This window comes from Balaenoptera musculus, chromosome 13 (genome assembly GCF_009873245.2).
Source record: "Balaenoptera musculus isolate JJ_BM4_2016_0621 chromosome 13, mBalMus1.pri.v3, whole genome shotgun sequence".
NCBI lineage: Eukaryota > Metazoa > Chordata > Mammalia > Artiodactyla > Balaenopteridae > Balaenoptera > Balaenoptera musculus.
Window position 1 is genome coordinate 49,134,401 of NC_045797.1, and position 19,795 is coordinate 49,154,195.

Here is a 19,795-nt window from a genome sequence, read left to right on the forward strand (position 1 = left end):
ATAAGGTGATTGATAGGCTTTTGACTTTCACACTGTATCTCACACTAAGATGATGATGTCTAAATGACTTGAAATTAAAGATCACATCTACAGTTAGTTTGTTATAAAATAATGGGCATACATTATGCACATGCAAGGAAAACTGTCTTAAGTCCCTTACTGCATAACCTAGACTTGGCTGTCAGTCCTTGCTGAACATTCTGCTAGTATAACCCCGACAAAAAAGAGAGAACCAGGCTATTGGGCCCCAGCATCAAGAGACATGATGGACCCTAGAGCAGGCAAGCAGCCGCTTTGACTTCAAGGGGCCAAATATTTGATCACCTAGTGCTTTCTATTGAAAGATTAATGATTAACAGGGGGACGTTGTGAAATGAAATCCATATTTTATGGCAAGATAAGCAATACTTAAAATTTTCTCTGCCCTTTGGCCTCCTCTCTCCCCCCTACTATGCATTGTATATCTGCATTGCATTGACCTCCCCCATCATCAGCAAACATACCTGCTCAAGCATAAAGAGCAACATTCTCCTAGCAGCAACAAGACAGAGAGCTCCTTAAAAGATAGATAGCATTCCTTCTTGACTTTGTAAGGGGCCACTAAGATCTGAAGTATGTAAACTGTTAATAATACGTCACTTAATGTATAGCCTTCTGTCTCAAAAAACTTGTATTACTGTACCTTGACTTCTAACGGGCAGAACAGTTATCAGAGCTTTCTGAGATGCTCTTCCTGGGTTATAATCTTCAAATTTGCCTTGAATAAAATTTTCCATTTCTTTCTTACATCATCAACTGATTAATTTTTTGTTGACAGGACCCATACCTTCCAGGTAATTCTATCTTATTTTTATAGCCATAGGCTCAGGTGGTCTGAGCTCATGTATGTGAGCACTGTTGATGACCTAAATGCTTTAATCTACACTATGGCTTTGTATTATATTCAGTGTGATAGTAACAGAGCGAGGGAAGAAAGGGAACTAACATGTATATCCAATACCTACTATGTGCAAGGCACAGTGTTAGGTACTTTAAATAGATTTTAGAAAAGATTAGTCTACCCAGAAGCTCTACGAAAAAGTTAAGTGAGGAGTCCACAATCATATGGCAAATCAACTGGTAGACCCAGAATTCATATTCAGGTCTATCTGAATCTTTTGTCTCCATGACACTGTCACTATTTATTAGATAACATCTAATAAATGCCAGGAGAGAGAGTACAAGGCATTCATAACTGTCAGTTATAAATATGTCTCTTAACTGTTATTTATAAATCAATTAGCTCTATTTTTTTCTAGCTCAAGTGCCATTTTTAAGGCACTGTAGAGTACACAGTTTGAAAAATTCTACCATGTTTTTAACATATCACAATTATTAATTTTATAACTTTTTAAATCCTGGAATTTATAAAAATCATTTTTCTTAAACCTTGGTATATTTATACGAAATTCTTCACCATACTGGGTCATGTAATTTATGAGTTTCAGGGCACATTTTGACATACTTTATCTGTACAAATGTCCTATGGATACAGATAGGTAGGTAGATAGTTTTACACATCCAATTAAAATGATATCCTTATCTCTCCCTGTGTATATTTAATGTAATTTTATATGTAACATGCATCTTCAAAGTCTCCCTGAAATTCACTTGTGCATTTAAATTTCCTATATGGTGAGTTTGATAGAAGCAAGCCATAAGTAATATTTTGAAGCAAATTTACATAGAACAATTCTGTGACTGTGGAAAAATGAGTACATTTTGTGCAGTGTAACAAAGATGTAACTGAGCTGTCCTCTGACCAACAGATTTGAATTTCATCTCAGTTTGTGAGAAGAAAATTTAACTTTCTTCAGAATGCTGTCTGTGGATATTTTTCTCATACTTATAAACTAACATTTTGAAGTGCAAAAACTATAATGGACTGCTATGGACTGAATTGTATTCCCCCCCTTCCCCCAATTCATATGTTGAAGCCCTAATGTGACTATATTTGGAACTAAGGCCTACAAGTAATTAAGGTTAAATAAGATAATAAGGTTGGGATCCTGATCCAATAGGATTATTGTCCTTACGAAAAGAGCCAACAAAGAGCTCTCTCTCTCCACCATGTGAGGTCTCAGCGAGGAGGCTGCCATCTATAAGCCTGTAAGAGAGTTCTCACCAGAAGCCAACTACGCTGGTACCCTCATCTCAGACTTCCAGCCTCCAGAACTATGCACAAATAAATTTCTGTTGTTTAAGCCACTAGTCTGTGGTATTTGGTTATGACAGCCTGGGCAGACTAAGACAAGGACTTTAAAAACATCTATCTCCAAAACTTTTGTACAAACAGCAATCCAGTTTGGTTTCAGGTGAAAAAGAAATCACAGAGATGATAGATGGGTAGATTGATTGATCTATATATCAATGGGTCAATCAATAGATAGATGATCACATTTCATTAAGGGCTCAGATGAGAGCTTTAGTGACTTAGGAGATTTCTGAATGTCATGATATCAAATGTGAATCTATCCCAAGTTATTGATCAAGATACAGGCTCAGAAGTTACTCTCAAGTATTTGATGGAGAATGTACCAACAGCTCACATTCTCCATAGAGGCCATGATGTCAAATGAAAATAGTGTTTTCAGGAATTTAATGACCTATCGAATTGGCAAAGGCCCTGAGGTAGAACCACAAACCTTTTAAAAGGGGTTACTTAAACTGCCAGTGGTGCCTAACCTGAAAGTCATTATTGTTTTTAGAATTTGTAAACATATAAAAAGTAAAGTAAAAAAGTAATTACCTATTTTTGTGCTGCAGAGTGAAAGGGCAGAAGCCACAGGAAATAATGGCTGTGGTGTGCAGGACTGACAGTATTGCTGAGAACAGGTTGAGTATGCAGGAGATAAGAGGTTCTTTGTAATCAACTTCCCGGATCCTATAAAAAATAATATCAATGTTATGTCAATATATATGATGGGTCCCAATAATGAAACTACATATATTGGACAAAGAGGAACGTTAATAATCACCAGTCTTGGGCCTCAACTTATTTACCAGCAATCTATATTAAATGGTTCCACTGGAAAGCTTCTTAAATGATAACAACAGGGTGCAGCATCCCCAAGGATGGGAGAAGTTTTTACAACTCTAAGTTGGTTGATATATTCATGTAATTATCAAATATTGGTGACTGTGCATTTGAGGTATAGTATATGACAATGTGAGCGTATTCTTTCTTTTTTATCTAGGCAGTTCTGAGAACAACCCATAAACAGCTTCCCCCAAGTCTCCTCTTTATTATCATCCATCATGCTTAGCTACTTTAATTTGACATTAGCTGCATCTTGATGCCAAGGAGTGCATGGATAATTCCACATTGACATTGCTAATTTCTAGAATGTAACCACAATGTTTGACATGATGCAGTTAGGCAGTAATCAAAAGCATGTTTTCTGTGCTCCCTCATAAAACCTCAGTGGATATAGGGTTTTTTTCCTTAAATTTGTATGTGATTATTTTTAGCCCATCAAAGGTGGGAAAAGATAAGTGAATTCTCTAAAAAAAACAAACAAAAGCACTCAAGTTAGAAAAATTTGGCAACACTCTCATTCATCAACAGGTATGAAGTGCCTATATGTGCCAGCAACTGGGTTTTCCATATTCAGTTCAATTTATAAGAACTGCATATCTGATCCACTACAGATACTGTTTGTAAATATTATCTAAAATAAACCAGCTCAAAATTCAACTAACCCCACATCCCTTGCTTATTCTCTCCTTCTCTCTCTCAATATAAAAGACAGAATGATGGAATAATCAGAAGAAATGCAGACCTTTAGATCATTTCTGGCTTATAGTGGAAAAAACAATGGCTTAGGGACTGTATAGCCTGACACTCGCCAGGTGCATGATCTCTGACAAGTCACTTAACTTCTCTAATAATAACGAAACAATACCCTGCTTAGTAATTCACAGGCTGCTTTGAGACTCATATATGATAACATGTGAATATGCTTTGAAAGCTATCAAATGCTTAATAAATGTTGAATATCCTTATTTGGAAAAGTATTAAAATGAATATCAAGTTTGTATAAATGTGTTTGTATATGTCACAGATGGTTATAAATAAATATGTATAGCATATATATAATACAAATATGGCAATTTCCAATTTCTTTTACTCAAAGGGATTTTAACATTCTTAAATTTCTACCAATTTGAGGTTTTCAATAAATACAGAGTTGTGATGAATCATGTTTCTATTTAATTAAAGGTTAACAGGTAATTCCTCTGTATTATTATAATAATCTTATATAGTACCCAGTAGTATGTAAGTATTATCAATAAGTTGTATGAATCCTCTTTTCTTTCTCTAAATTAATAGAGTAAAATAGATGTGTATCTGCATTAAGGAATTCACAATGTGAGTAGAGAAAATGGGAGTATATGAAAACTGTTCATTGTATTAAAGTGTGTGTGCTGAAGGCCAATATTTCTGCAGAAATTCAGGAAAGGAATCATTCAATACGGGTGGGAGTAACTGAGAAATCTTCATTAAGAAGATGTTAGGAGTTGGGGTTTAACGCACAGAGTGCGGGGACAGAGCAGTTTAAGGAAAACGAGAAGACTCTGAAAGGTCGGTGTAAAAGTGTTATGACTGATGTTTTGAAAGAAGAAAGGATCAAACCAAGTTCCCATAAGATTTAATAGGGACAGGGGATTAAGAGGTAAAACCCATTATGTGTAAAATAAATAAGCTATAAGGACATATTGTACAGCATAGGAATATAGCCAATATTTTACAGTAACTGTAAATGGAGTATAACATTTAAAAATTGAGTCACTATGTTGTACACATGAAACATATAATAAGTCAGTCAACTATATCTCAAAATTAAAAAAATAGATCTAATAGAGGCAGTACTGCCCAACTACTGGTTTTCCTTCCCACTGGCCTCTTTGCTTTTAGTCAAACTCACAAAATATACTCCACTTCAGGGCTCTTGACATTTTTCTTCAGCTTGGAAAATTTTTCTACTAGTTATTTCCATGCCTTTCTTATTATGTTCACACCTTGGCACTTTATCTAAGAGGCCTTCTCTGACAACCCTATCTAAAATTAGCACCACCCACAGCATTAATCACCATGTGATATTATAACATACTCCTATTTGTGCTATTTCTCAATCAGCATATGAACTCTATGACAGCAGACAATTGGCCTGCTTAATTTACTGTGATGAGAGGGAAGCTTGGAGATGGTAGACAGTAGACAGGTGGAAACGTGGAACTGAGAGTTGGGAATGAAGCCAGGACTAGGATGTAAGTAAAGAAGTCATTTGCGTAGGAGAAAGTAGTGAAACTATGAAAGGTAAGGTATCTGAAAGAATTATAGGTTGTTGAGAGCCATTCCAACTTTCTGAACCTTCATTCATTCCATGAGGGATTGAATAGTTATTTGATGATAAATAGTCCTAAAAGTTCTTGGAGTCATCATTCTGAACATCAATTCCAATCATCAATGCTCTAGGTAAAATAAGTACAGGAGAATGAGTTTAGTATGTATTGAGCCCAGGATATAGTAAGTTGCTGTTGTTCACCAAATACTAAACAAGGGGAGAGCAGCCAAGATGGGAGACTAGAAAGACCCTGAGCTGACCTCCTCTCAGAAGCACAACAAAATCACAGCTACCTGCAGAACAACCATTGATGAAACAGATGGAACCTACAAGAAAAGACCTTCTACAACTAAAGACATAAAGAAAAAAAGAGGGGTGGTCCTGCAGTATAAGAGTGAAGAGACTTCACTCTTAAAGGGCGCACAAAAAATCTCACATGCACTGGGACCCAGGGCAAAAGCAGTAATTGGATAGGAGCCTGGGCCAGACCTACCTGCTGGTCTTGGAGGGTCTCCTGGAAAGGTGGGGGGTGGCTGCGGCTCACCATGGGGACGTAGACACTGGTGGCAGCAATATTTGGAAACATTTTACTCCATGAACACTGCTGCTGGTGGCTGCCATCTTGACTCATTAGCTCCAAGACCTGGCCACACCCAACAGCCTGTAGGCACTAGTGCTGGTCAGGGACAGAGCCCCACGCATCAGCAGACAAGCTGCCTAAAGACTTCCTCAACCCACAGCCACATCTAGACAGCCTCTAAGATGGCCCGGCCCAGCTACACCAACCAGTGGGTGGATACCAGCCCTTCCCTCCAGGTAGCCTTCACAAGCCTCTAGACCAGCCTCACCCACCAGGGGGCAAACACTGGATGCAAGAAACTACAATCTGCAGCCTGTGGACCTAGCCCACCACAGCAGCTAGACCCTACCCTGGGGCCAGCTGGGCACTGGCCTTATCCACTAGCAGGCCAACGCAAGCTTCAGGATACACCGGACCCCATACCCAACTGTGGCAGGAACCATACACCCCCCGCCCAAAAAAAAAACATGTGAAAGAAGCTCCAGAATCCCTGGACTCCAGGAACCAGCTCTGCCTGCCAGTAATCAGGCACTAACCTCAGGACCTGGCTTCACCTGACAGTGGGCAAGCAACAGCCCTGGAGTCTTCAGGACCCTGACTCTGCCCACTAGTGAGCCAGCACTAGCCCCAGGGCCCCCTAGGGTTCCACAGCCAGTCACCTAGTGACCAGGTCCCATTAAACGGCAGCCAGCAGCATCCACACAAGGCAGGGCCTGGCAACCAACTGGGCTAGGGACCAACCAAGCCTACCAGACTGCCTACATAGCCCACCAAAACAGAAGAACAAAGACAGCCCTCTTAGGGGGAACCCCTAGAGTATAGAGATTGGGTGACAAGAGGGGAGTGTGCTACTGGGACAAACAGGACATCGCCTACAGAAGGCCATTTCCCCAACGTTGAAAATCATAACTAATCTACCACATACATAAAAATACAAATAGCAACTTCAACAAAATTAGGTGGCAGAGGATTATGTTCCAGATGAAGGAACAAAATAAAACCTCAGAAGAAGAAATAGTGAAGTGGAGATAGGTAATCTACCTGAGAAAGAGTTCAGAGTAATAATCATAAAGATAAAGAACTAAGAAGAAGAATAGACGCACAGAGCAAAAAGTGAGAAGTTTTTAACAAAGAGCTGGAAAATATGAAGAACACCCAGAGATGAAGAATACAATAATTGAAGTGAAAAAAGGAATCAGTAGTAGACTAAATGACACAGAGGAACGGATCAGTGAGCTGAAAGAGTAGTGGAAATCACTGCCACTGAACAAAAAGAAAAGAATGAAAAGAAATGATGACAGATTAAGAGAAGTCTGGGACAACATCGAGTGCACTAATAGTCACATTACAGGGGTTGCAGAAGGAGAATAGAGAGAGAAATGGCCTGAGAACATAGCTGAAAACATAATAGCTGAAAACTTTCCTAACCTGGGAAAGGAAACAGTCCCCCAAGTCTGGGAAGCCCAGAAAGTCCTATACAGGATTAATCCAAACAGGAACACACCAAGACATATTATAATTAAAATGACAAAAACTAAATATAAAGAGAGAATATTAAAAGCAGCAAGGGAAAAGCAACAAATAACATACAAGAGAACTCCTACAAGGCTATCAGCTGATTTTTCAGCAGAAACTCTTCAGGTCAGAAGGGAGTGGTATGATATATTTAAAATGATGAAAGGGAAAAACCTACAACCAAGAATACTATACCCAGCAAGGCTCTTATTCAGATTTGATGGAGAAATCAAAAGCTTTACAGACAAGAAAAAAGCTGAAATAGTTCAGCACCACCAAACCAGCTTTACAGCAATTGTTAAAGACACTTCTCTAGGTGAAAAAGAAAAGGCCACAACTAGAAACAAAAAAAAGATGAAATGAATAAGCTCACTGGTAAAGGCAAACGTACGGTAAAGATAGGAAATCATCCACACACAAAGCTAGTAGGGCGGTTAAAAGACAAAAGTAGTAAAGTCACCCATATCCACAACAAGCCGTTAAGGGACATGACACACAAAAAAATTAGATGTAAAACATGATATCAAAAACAGTAATCATGAGGGAAGGAGAGAATAAATGGAGGCTTTTAAAAATGCATTTGAAATTAAGAGATCAGAAACAAAACAATCATGTATATGTATGATCTACTATACAAAAACCACATGGTAACCATAGATATACACACAAAACAGAAAAAGGCATCCAAACGTAACACTAAAGATAGTCATCAAATTACAAAAGAAAAGAACAAAAGAAGAAAGGGAAAAAAACCCTACAAATTTAAAACAATTAACAAAATGGCAATAAAAACATACATATTGATAATTACCTTAAATGTAACTTGACTAAATGCTTCAATCAAAATACACAGAGTGGCTGAATGGATAAAAAAAAAAAATAACCTATATATATGCTGCCTACAAGAGACTCACTTCAGATCTAGAGACACATACAGGCTGAAAGTGAGGGGATGGAAAAAGGTATTCCATGCAAATGGAAACCAAAAGAAAACCAGAGTAGCAATACTTAGACAAAATAGACTTTAAAATAAAGACTGTTACAACAAACAAGACGGATGCTACATAATGATCAAGGGATCAATCCAAGAAGAAGATATAACAATTGTAACTATACATGCCCCCAGCATAGGGGCACATCAATATATAAGGCAAATGTTAACAGCCATAAAAGGGGAAATCTATAGTAACACAATAATAGTAGGGGAATTTAATACTCCACTTACATCAGTGGACAGATCATCCAGACAGAATATCAATAGGGGAAAACTGGGCTTAAATAACACATCACACCAAATGAACTTAATTAACATTTGTAGAACATTCCACCTGAAGGCAACAGAATACACATTCTTTTCAAGTGCACATGGAACATTCTCCAGGCTAGAACACATGCTAGGCCACAAAACAAGCCTCAGTAAATTTAAGAAAACTGAAATCTTATCAAGCACCTTTTCCAACCATACTACTGTGAGGCTAAAAAATCAACAAGAAAAAAATTGTAAAAAAAACCCAAACACATGGAGGCTAAACAATATGCTACTAAACAACTAAAGGATCACTGAAGAAATTAAAGAGGATACCAAAAAATATATACAGACAAATGAAAGTGAAAACACGAAGATCCAAAACCTGTGGGACACAGCAAAAGCAGTTCTAAGAGGGAAGTTAATAGCAATACAAGCTTACCTCAGAAAACAAGAAAAATCTTACACCTAAAGCAAATAGAGAAAGAACAAAACCCAAAGTTAGTAGAAGAAATCATAAAGATCATAAAAGAAATAAACAAAATAGAAACTAAAAAAATAGAAAAGAGCAGTAAAACAAAAAGCTAGGTTTTTAAAAAATAACCAAAATTGATAAAATCTTAGCCAGACTCACCAAGTGAAAAGGGAAATGGCCCAAATCAATAAAATCAGAAATGAAAAGGAGACATGACAACTGACATGACAGACTACAAAGGATCATAAGAGACAACTATGAACAACTGTATGCCAATAAAATGTACAACCTAGAAGAAATGGACAATTCTTAGAAAGGTACATCCTCCCAAGACTGAACCAGGAAGAAATAGAAAATGTGAAAAGACTAATTACCAGTACAGAAATTGAATCAGTAATTTTAAAACTCCCAACAAACAAAGGTTCAGGACCAAATGGCTTCACAGGTGAATTCTACCAAACATTTAGAGAAGAGTTAATACCTATCCTTCTGAAATTATTGCAAAAAATTGCAGAGGAAGGAACACTTCTGAACTCATTCTATGAGACCAGCATCACTCTGATACCAAAACCAGACAAAGATATCACAAAAAAAGGAAAATTACAGCCAATATTACTGATGAATATAGATGCAGAATTCCTCAATAAAATACTAGCAAACCGAGTCCAACAGTTACATTAAAAGGACTGTACACCATGATCAAGTGGGATTTATTGCAGGGATGCAAGGATTTTTCAATATCCACAAATCAATCAATGTGATACACATTAACAAACTGAAGAGTAAAACCATATGATAACCTCAACAAATGCAGGAAAAGGTTTTGATAAAATTCAAAGCCCAATCATGTTTTAAACTCTCCAGAAAGCGGGCATAGAGGGAACATTATAAAGGCCATACATGACAAACCCATAGCTAACATCATACTCAATGGTGAAAAGCTGAAAGCATTTCCTCTAGGATCAGGAACAAGAGAAGGATGTCCACTTTTGCTACTTTTATTCAATATTGTTTTGGAAGTCCTAGCCAAAGCAATCAAAGAAGAAAAAGAAATAAAAGGAATCCAAACTGAAAAGGAAGTAAAACTGTCACTTTTGGCAGATGGCATGATACTATACACAGAAAATCCTAAACACGCTACTAGAAAACTACTAGAGCTCAGCAATGACTTTGGTAGTTTCAGGATACAAAATTAATATACAGAACTCTGCTGCATTTCTATACACTAACAACAAAAGATCAGAAAGAGAAATTGAGGAAACAATCCCATTTACCACTGCAACAAAAAGAGTAAAATACCTAGGAATAAACCTACCTAAGGAAGCAAAAGACCTGTACTCTGAAAACTATGACACTTATGAAAGAAACTGAAGGTGACACAAAAAAATGGAAAGATATATTGTGTTCTTGGATTGGAAGACTCAATAGTGTTAAAATGACCATACTACCCAAGGCAATATACAGATTCAAGGAAATCCCTATCAAAATACCAATGACATTTTTCATATAACTAGAACAAATAATTTTAAAATTTGTATGGATGGGGCTTCCCTGGTGGCGCAGTGGTTGAGAATCTGCCTGCCAATGCAGGAGACACGGGTTCACGCCCTGGTCACAACACTGTAAATCAACTATACTCCAATAAAATTAAAATATAAAAAAAAATTTGCCTTCTCAATTTCCTCATAAACATACTTGCTGCCACTTCTTACATTTAAGAACTGAGAGTAATTCTTAACTAGCTTTTCACATCTCAGCTGCCGAGTATTTTCTGCGCTCTGAGATTTTACTGCTGCTGGGGGAGAACAAATACCAGTTACTTTAAAACAAAGAGTAAAAGACAGGACAACCGTCACCAGATGCATTAGGTTTCAAGATTACACAAGTTTGAAGTTCAAATATTTAGTTTATAAAAATGAAACCATTTATTAATATAAAAGCATAATTAAAATACCTAGGTTTCTGAATCTAAATTACCAGTTGGAACAAAATTTATAAAAATAATACATCTCGGGCTTCCCTGGTGGCACAGTGGTTGAGAATCTGCCTGCCAATGCAGGGGACACGGGTTTGAGTCCTGGTCTGGGAAGATCCCACATGCTGCGGAGCGACTAGGCCCGTGAGCCACAATTACTGAGCCTGCGCGTCTGGAGCCTGTGCTCCGCAACAAGAGAGGCTGCGACATTGAGAGGCCCGCGCACCGCGATAAAGAGTGGCCCCCGCTTGCCGCAACTGGAGAAAGCCCTCGAACAGAAACGAAGACCCAACACAGCCATAAATAAATAAATAAATAAATAAAATATTTTAAAAAAAAATTTGTATGGAAGCACAAGAGACCTAAGAGCCAAAAAAATCTTGAAAAAGAAGAACAGAACTGGAAGAATCATGCTCCCTGCCTTCAGACTATACTACAAAGCTACAGTCATCAAAACAGTATGGTACTGGCACACAAAAAGACACATAGATCAACAGAACACAATAGAGAGCCCAGAAATAAACCCACGCACTTATGGTCAATTAATCTACAACAAAGGAGGCAAGAATATGCAATAGAGAAAGAACAGTTTTTTTCAATAAGTCATGCTGGGAAGACTGGAAAGCTGCATGTAAAAGAATAAAATTAGAACATTCTCTAACAGTATATACAAAAATAAACTCAAATGGATTAAAGACCTAAATGCAAGACTAGATACTATAAAACTCCTAGAGGAAAACCCAAGCAGAACACTCTTTGACATAAATCGCAGCAGTATTTTTTTGGAGCTGTCTCCTAAGGCAAAGGAAACAAAAGCAAAAACAAATGGGACCTAATTAAACTTAAAAGCTTTTTCACAGCAAAGCAAACCATCACCAAAATGAAAAGACAAACTACTGAGTGAGAAAAAAAATTTGCAAATGATATTACCAATAAGGGACCTAACATATATAAACAGGTTGTACAACTCAACATCAAAAAAAAAAAAACACAATTAAAAAATGGGTAGAAGAACTGAATAGACATTTTTTCAAAAAGGAAATGAAGATGGCCAACAGGCACATGAAAAGATGCTCACCACTGCTAATCATCAGAGAATTGCAAATCAAAACCAAAATGAGATATCACCTCACACATGTCAGAATGGCTACCATCCAAAAGAACACAAATAACAAATATTGGCAAGGATACAGAGAAAAGGGAACCCTCCTACATTGTTGATAGGAATGTAAGTTGGTGAACCCACTGTGGAAGTCAGTATGGAGGTTTCTCAAAAAACTAAAAATAGAACTGCCATATGACCAGCAATTCCACTTCTCCATATATACCTTAAAAAAACAAAAGCACTAATTTGAAAAGATACATGCACCCCAATGTTCATAGCAGCATTTTTACAATTACCAAGATATGGAAGCAACTTAAGTGTCCATCAACAGATGAAAGGTTAAAGAAGATGTGATACACATACACACACACACACACACACACAATGGAATGCAATACTACTCACCCATAAAAAAGAATGAAATTTTTGCATCTGCAGCAACATGAATGGAATCGGAGGGCATTATGCTAAGTGAAATAAGCCAGACAGAGACAGACAAGTACTTTATGATATCACGTATGTGCAATCTAAATACAACAAACTAGTGAATATAACTAAAAAAAAAAAAAAAAAAAAAAAAAGATGACACAGATATATAGAACTAGTGGTTACCAGTGGAGGGGGGAGGGGCAAATAGGGATGGGAGAGTGGGAGGTACAAAGTATGGTGTAAGATAGGCTCAAGGATATATTGTACAACACAGGGTAAGATAGGCTCAAGGATATATTGTACAACACAGGGTATATAGTCAATATTTTGTAATAACTGTAAAGAGAAAGTATCCTTTAAAAATTGAATAAAATTTAACAAAAAAAAACCCTAAATAGCATGTTTATATTCACATGATTTGCCTTTTTTCTTAAAAGTATGATTTTAAAAAGTCTAGGGGCTTCCCTGATGGCGCAGTAGTTAAGAATCCACCTGCCAATGCAGGAGACGTGGGTTCGAGCCCTAGTCGGGGAGGATCCCACATGCCGCGGAGCAACTGAGCCCATGCGCCACAACTACTGAGCCTGTGCTCTGGAGCCCGTGGGCCACAACTACTGAGCCCACGCGCCACAACTACTGACCGCAACTAGAGAAAGCCCGCGCGCAGCAGGGAAGACCCAACGCAGCCAATACATACATATATATATACATAAATAAATAAAATTAAAAAAAAAAAAGTCTAGGTATTTGAGATTGAAAAAAATTCCATTATCTAGTTAAAGTTATGCTATAATTAAGATGAATACAGAAGATATTTTAGATTAAATCCTGAATATTCCTTGGGTTTTATAGAAGCAAAACAGGGTGGACTCTTTGGGCACTAACCATAACAGCCTGAACTTGGAACAATCAGAGAGAGAAAATTTGAACAAAGTAAGTTGTTGGCAGATCACACTTAATAACCTACTATTTAAATGCTTAAAACAGTTAGACTCAACCCTCACCAGGGCCAGTATCCCCTGCCACTCTGCTGTGAGTTTTTGCTGCTTGTCCAGATGTCATTCTTAAACACTTAATCAAATACATATTCCCAAAACCAAGGTACTTGGACCATATGGTTGATGGTTTATCCAGAACTACTAATTTATTTACTTAACTTTTTTTATATGTGTATGGTGGAGGCGGCTGTTATACTGACTGACTAAAAAGGAGAGACAGATGGTAAAGCCAGATGAAATACAAAGGTTAAAATATTCATGACCATGATTCCTCATGAGATTGAACACAAATCCAGACAGGATCTCCTGCTAGATATTCTGAAGTTGGAGACTTTTCACCATTCCTTCTAAAATGATATTTATCAAGTTATCTACATGTTTTCCTATTCATGATCCTTTCACTCCAATCAGACTGGTTTCCTCACTGCCTGCTAATCATTCCTTATATAGCCCTGCCTTTATATTTTTGCTCATGCCACCAACTTTGCTTGTGATGCCATCCTTAATGTTTTTGCTGATCCAAATCTGACCATCATCCAAGACCAAGACCAGGCTGTCGATCAACTGAATACTTCCTGACCATCCTGGCCTGTTATCAATCTTTCCCTCTTGCAGATACTATAGTGTTCACTGTCTATATGTGCCATTCAGTAATTGTATCATCTCTTTTATAAAGTTAATTTTTTTTATCCCCAGGTTTTCTCTTTGCAAAAAATTGTGTGCTTTTGTGCTCTTTTATACCTTCTGGTACCCACTATATGCCTAGTTCTTCATCTTACACACAGCTGGTATTCTACAAATATTTGTTGATTGATGGAAAATATAGGTAGTAGTCTTTTATTTCTAATGAAAACAAATTCATGTTTAAGGGACTGTAATGATTTTTTCTTAAACAAAGCACCATAATGTCAACATTGTTAACCATGGCCCTAGGGGCTGCAGTTTTGTACTGTATTATTTTTCTGTTTAAAAATTAATAATCTTGTACCATAGCCACTGCCTTTTAAAATTTACTGGCATTGATTAGGGTCCACTCTGGACTGTGATGGATAGCTTTGATTTGGGGCTTGGTGTTACAGTAGCAGTTGACGGGAGAAACAAAGTGAAGGTTTGTCAATGGGTGAAAACACTGAGAATATTAATAATACATTAAGATTGTAATTTTCATCTTCAGAACAAAAATGAGGACATTAACAAAGACCATAGGGACCTCAGAACTGATACACATTCATTTAACAAAGAAGGCATTTTCTGAGACGTAGACTTGTACTGCAAGAATTCACAATCAGTGCTCCTGTATATTGGCTCTGAAGTATATTTAGTATACATACTAAAGTATATTTGTTATACTTACTCCATATAAGTTTCAGGGGAATTTGTCAGACAACTGTTTACCTGCTTTTCTTTGCAGGCCCTTTTTCTCCTAGTCCTATTTCTTGGATCTTTTACTCCAAGCCTTCAGTGCCCTCTGGGGCCAGCACCCTCCCCTTACAAATGACTGAGTTTCCTCTTTTCTCCATACCTAACTCCACACACTAAGTGCAGCCACTCTTTCCAACAGTTGGCAGTTTGATCTTTTCCAACATAGGGCTACCTCAGCCAACAGCTATATTCATAGACTATATGATGCAAAATACAATTGTATTTATTTTCTATAATCCAAAGGCTACTCAATAATCTCTTTTTGAATTGTGCAGTAAGAGGAGAGAATTTTTGGAGATTCCCAGATCTTTCTTTTATGCCACCATCTAGTATTTTTTGGAAATAAAGATATACCTGATCATAAATTAAGGATAAAAGCATTTTTAACATATTTTCCCTTGACTAATGATAAGCAAACTCAGGATTCATCATTGCATTCATCATCACCAAAGGACTCAGACTCTCATACTCTAATAATGTCATTTTAAAACAAGAGTGCCTGAGCTATTGACCCAAACGACACTAGATTTTCTGTTACATTAACTGACTGCATGCTAAATGCATTAAAATTCTCTATGAATTAGTTTTAAAGATTAAAATTTTCTCTGTACCAATACCTTTAAAAAAACCCAATACTAAGGGGAGAAGTCAGGGTGGTGGGGGAGTAGGAGGATGCGGAGTTCATCTCTTCCCACAAATGCATCAGGAATACATCTACAAATGGAACAATTCTCACAGAGCACCTGCTGAACACTAGCAGAGGACCCTGTACACCTAAAAGGACAGGAAAGATCCCTGCATAACCAGGCAGGACGAAAGAAAGAAGGGAAAAGGAAGGTGAGAGGAAGAGGGAAGAGACCTATGCCCCTGGGGGGGGAGCTGAAGGAGAGGAGAGGTTCCTGCATCCAGGGAAGCCCCCTCACCAGCGGGGAGGTAAGTTGGGACAGAAGGGGAGCTTCAGGGGCTACTGGAGGAGAGTGCAGCCACTGGTCTGTGGCAAGCAGGACAGAGTGGGACCTACACAGATGGTCTGTGCCACAGGCCTGCACCCCCCAGCCTGAGAGGTGTGTACACCTTTGTGGACAGGGAGGGGCTGGGTGCTGGAATGTGGAGTTTGGAGAGCAGACCCAGGGAAAGGATTACTGTTGGATTCCAGCAGACAGCCTGAAAGGACGGGATCGAGGAAATCTGCAACCAGGAATGCTTGTGGAGGAAACCCAGACAGCTATACAAGCAAAGCACCGTCGTTGAGCGATGTGCAAAGGGCAGGGGCACCATTGCAGCCTCTCTTCTGATGCATCAGCCCCTGCCTCCCCGGGCACTAGGAAGGACTCCCACCAGGGTGGGTGCTCTTGCAACCCTGGCGGCAGCTGCCTCTTCCTCTGTGCCCCATCCCTGCTGGGGTGGGCTCTCTTGTGCCCCCAGCTACCGCCTTCTCCGTGCCCCCTCCTTGCTGGGGTGGACTCATGTGCTCCAGGAGTAGACCTCTGTGGGTGGCCCACAGACAGAACTGGGGCTGAAACCACAGCTGAGCCCCAGGGACTGTGCAACTAAAGAAAAAAAGCTGAAATCTCTCCCCACAGCTGCACAAACCACAGACTGACACCCCCGAGACCAGCGTTGTAAACTCAGCACCTGAAGAACATCTGAACAGACAACGAGTACTCCTGCAGCCAAGATGGGTCTAGCTTTAGCAGTTGTAGACTTTGTGGGCATGTACCTGTGGGGGTGGGGTCAGGCTAGAGTCTGAGCTGCCCCCATAGCACCCACAGTGGGTTCAGATCCATGATTACTGCAATCCTGGGACCTGAATTCAGTGGATCTATGCTGGTGGCCTGGTGAAAACGTCTGAGAGACACCAGGGCCAACTGCCAGCATACTCATGGTTAAGGTGGGGCTGAGAGCAGTGCCAACAACAGTGTAATCAGAGAGCTTGCACAATGGGTGAAAGGTGACACAACAGAGCACACCCACAGGTGAACAGCTCCAGAGGAGGAATACTCAGTGGCTTCTCTCCCAGTGGGAGTGCTTCAATCCCACCTACCTAACACCGCAGATCAGAACACAGCTGCTAAACAGATCTGGGGGCCTCTACTCCAACAACTAGGGAGCAGATCCCACCCCTGACAGTGCAGTGACAACTACAGTGCAAAGGGGAGGCCCTGCTCAATATTCACTGCAGGTTCTGGTCACCACAACATCAGTCACACCTCCTATCAAGAGCATAATGGCCATAATACACTGAGGAAAGAGGTGGCAGACATCTATACTATAAAAAACAGCTCTCACACCAAAAAATATTAAGCCCATGCAGGCTACACAAGGATGTTTGCATGTAAAAATAGCCCTCCAAGAGAGTCTAGAGGGTCTGGCACTGGAAGGAAAAACCCCCAGAGCATTTAGTCTTCAAGGCCAGTGGGACTTGAGTGCAGGAGCTCCACAGGACTGGGGGAAACAGAGACTCCACTCTTGGAGGGCACACACAAGGTCTCACATGCACGGGACCCAGCACAAAGCAGTACCTCCATAGGAACCTAGACTAGACCTACCTAGGGGTCTGGGAGGGTCTCCTAGGGAGGTGAAGGTCGATTCTAGCTCACTGTGGGGGCAAGGACACTGGTAGCGGATGCCCCAGGGAATACTGATTGGAGTGAGCTCTCCCAGAGGTCCACATTCCGGCACCAAGACCCAGCCCCACCCAACAATGTACAGGCTCCAGTGCTGGAAAGCCTCAGGCCAAACAACCAACAAGACAGAAAACACAGCCCCACTCATCAGAAGACAGGCTGCCTAAAGTCATGCTGAGCTCACAGCCACCTCAAAACACTCCCCTTGACATGGCCCTGCCCAACAGAGGGACAAGACCCAGCTCCACACACCAGAGGACAGGCACCAGTCCCTCCCACCAGGAAGCCTACAGAAGCACCAGGATCAATCTCACCCACCAGGGAGCGGACACCAGAAGCAAAAGGAACTATGATCCTGCAGCCTGTGGAAAGGAGACCACAAACACAGAAAATTAGACAAAATGAGATGACAGAGCAATATGCTGCAGATGAATGAACAAGAAAAAACCCCACAAGAACTACTAAATAAAGAAGAGATAGGCAATCTACCTGAAAAAGAATTCAAAGTAACGATAGTAAAGATGATTCAAAATCTCGGAAAAAGAATGGAGGAACAGACTGAGGACATACAAGAAATGTTTAACAAAGAGATAGATAGAAGATTTAAAGAACAGAGATGAACAAGGCAATAACTGAAATGAAAAATACACTAGAAGGAATCAATATCAGAGTGAGCAAGAAGACAGAGTGGAGGAAATCACTGCCATGGAACAGAATAAAGAAAAAAGAATGAAAAGAAATGACAGTCTCAGAGACCTCTGGGACAACGTTAAACACACCAACATTCGCATATAGGGGTCCCAGGAGAAAAAGAGAGAGGGAAAGGGCTTGAGAAAATATTTGAAGAGATTATAGCCCAAAACTTCCTAACATGGGAAAGGAACCAGTCACCCAAGTCCAGGAAGCACAGAGAGTCCCATATGGGATAAACACAATGAGAAACATGCCGAGACACATATTAATCAAACTGACAGAAATTAAATACAAAGAAAAATATTGAAAGCAACAAATAACATACAAGGGACTCTCCATAAGGTTATCAGCTGATTTTTCAGCAGAAAGTCTGCAGACCAAAAGAGAGTGGCATGATATATTTAAACTGATGAAAAGGGAAAACTTACAACCAAGAATAGTCTACCCAGCAAGGCTCTCATTCAGATTTGACAGAGAAATCAAAAGCTTTACAGAAAAGCAAAAGGTAAGAGAATTTGGCACCACCAAACCAGCCTTACAACAAATGCTAAAGGAACATCTCTAGGCAGGGGGAAAAAAAGAGGTCACAACTAGAAACAAGAAAATCACAAATGGGAAAGCTCACTGGTAAAGGCAAACATAAAGTTGTAGTAGGAAATCACCCACACACAACTATATCAAAATCAGCAACCATGAGAAGAGGAGAGTACAAATGCAGGAAATGGGAATTGCATGTGAAATTAAGAGACCAAAAACTAAAAACAAATATATATATATACATAGACTGCTGTATGAAAACATCATGGGAAATGCAAACCAAAAAACTGCAATAGATACACACGAAAGAAAAAACAACCCAAACACAACACTAAAGATTGTCATCAAACCACAAGAGAAAAGAAAGAAAAGGAAAGGAAGAAAAAAGACCTAAAAAAACAAACCCAAAACAATTAAGAAAATGGCAATAGTAACATACATATTGATAATCACCTTTAAGGTAAATGGATTAAATGTTCCAACCAAAAGACACAGACTGGCTGAATGGATTCAAAAACAAGACCCATATATATATGCTGTCTAAAAGAAACCAACTTCAGACCTAGGGACACATATGGACTGAAAGTGAGAGGATGGAAAAGGTATTCCATGCAAATGGAAATCAAAAAAAAGCTGGAGTAGCAATACTCATATTAGACAAAATAGACTTTAAAATAAAGACAGTTACAAGAGACAAGGAAGGACACTACGTAATAATTAAGGGATCAATCCAAGAAGAAGATATGACAAATGTAAATATAAACGTATCCAACATAGGAGCATCTCAATATATAAGGCAAAAGCTA

At 39.2% G+C, this 19,795-nt stretch overlaps 1 long non-coding RNA gene across 1 annotated transcript in view; it reads right to left on the reverse strand.

The window, feature by feature from the left end:
* LOC118906069 overlaps positions 1-19,795 on the reverse strand; it is a 269,158-nt gene that overhangs the window by 49,201 nt on the left and 200,162 nt on the right. The window contains exon 2 of the long non-coding RNA XR_005022407.1: positions 2,789-2,923. This is a non-coding gene — a long non-coding RNA (uncharacterized LOC118906069). The remainder of the gene's footprint in view (positions 1-2,788; positions 2,924-19,795) is intronic.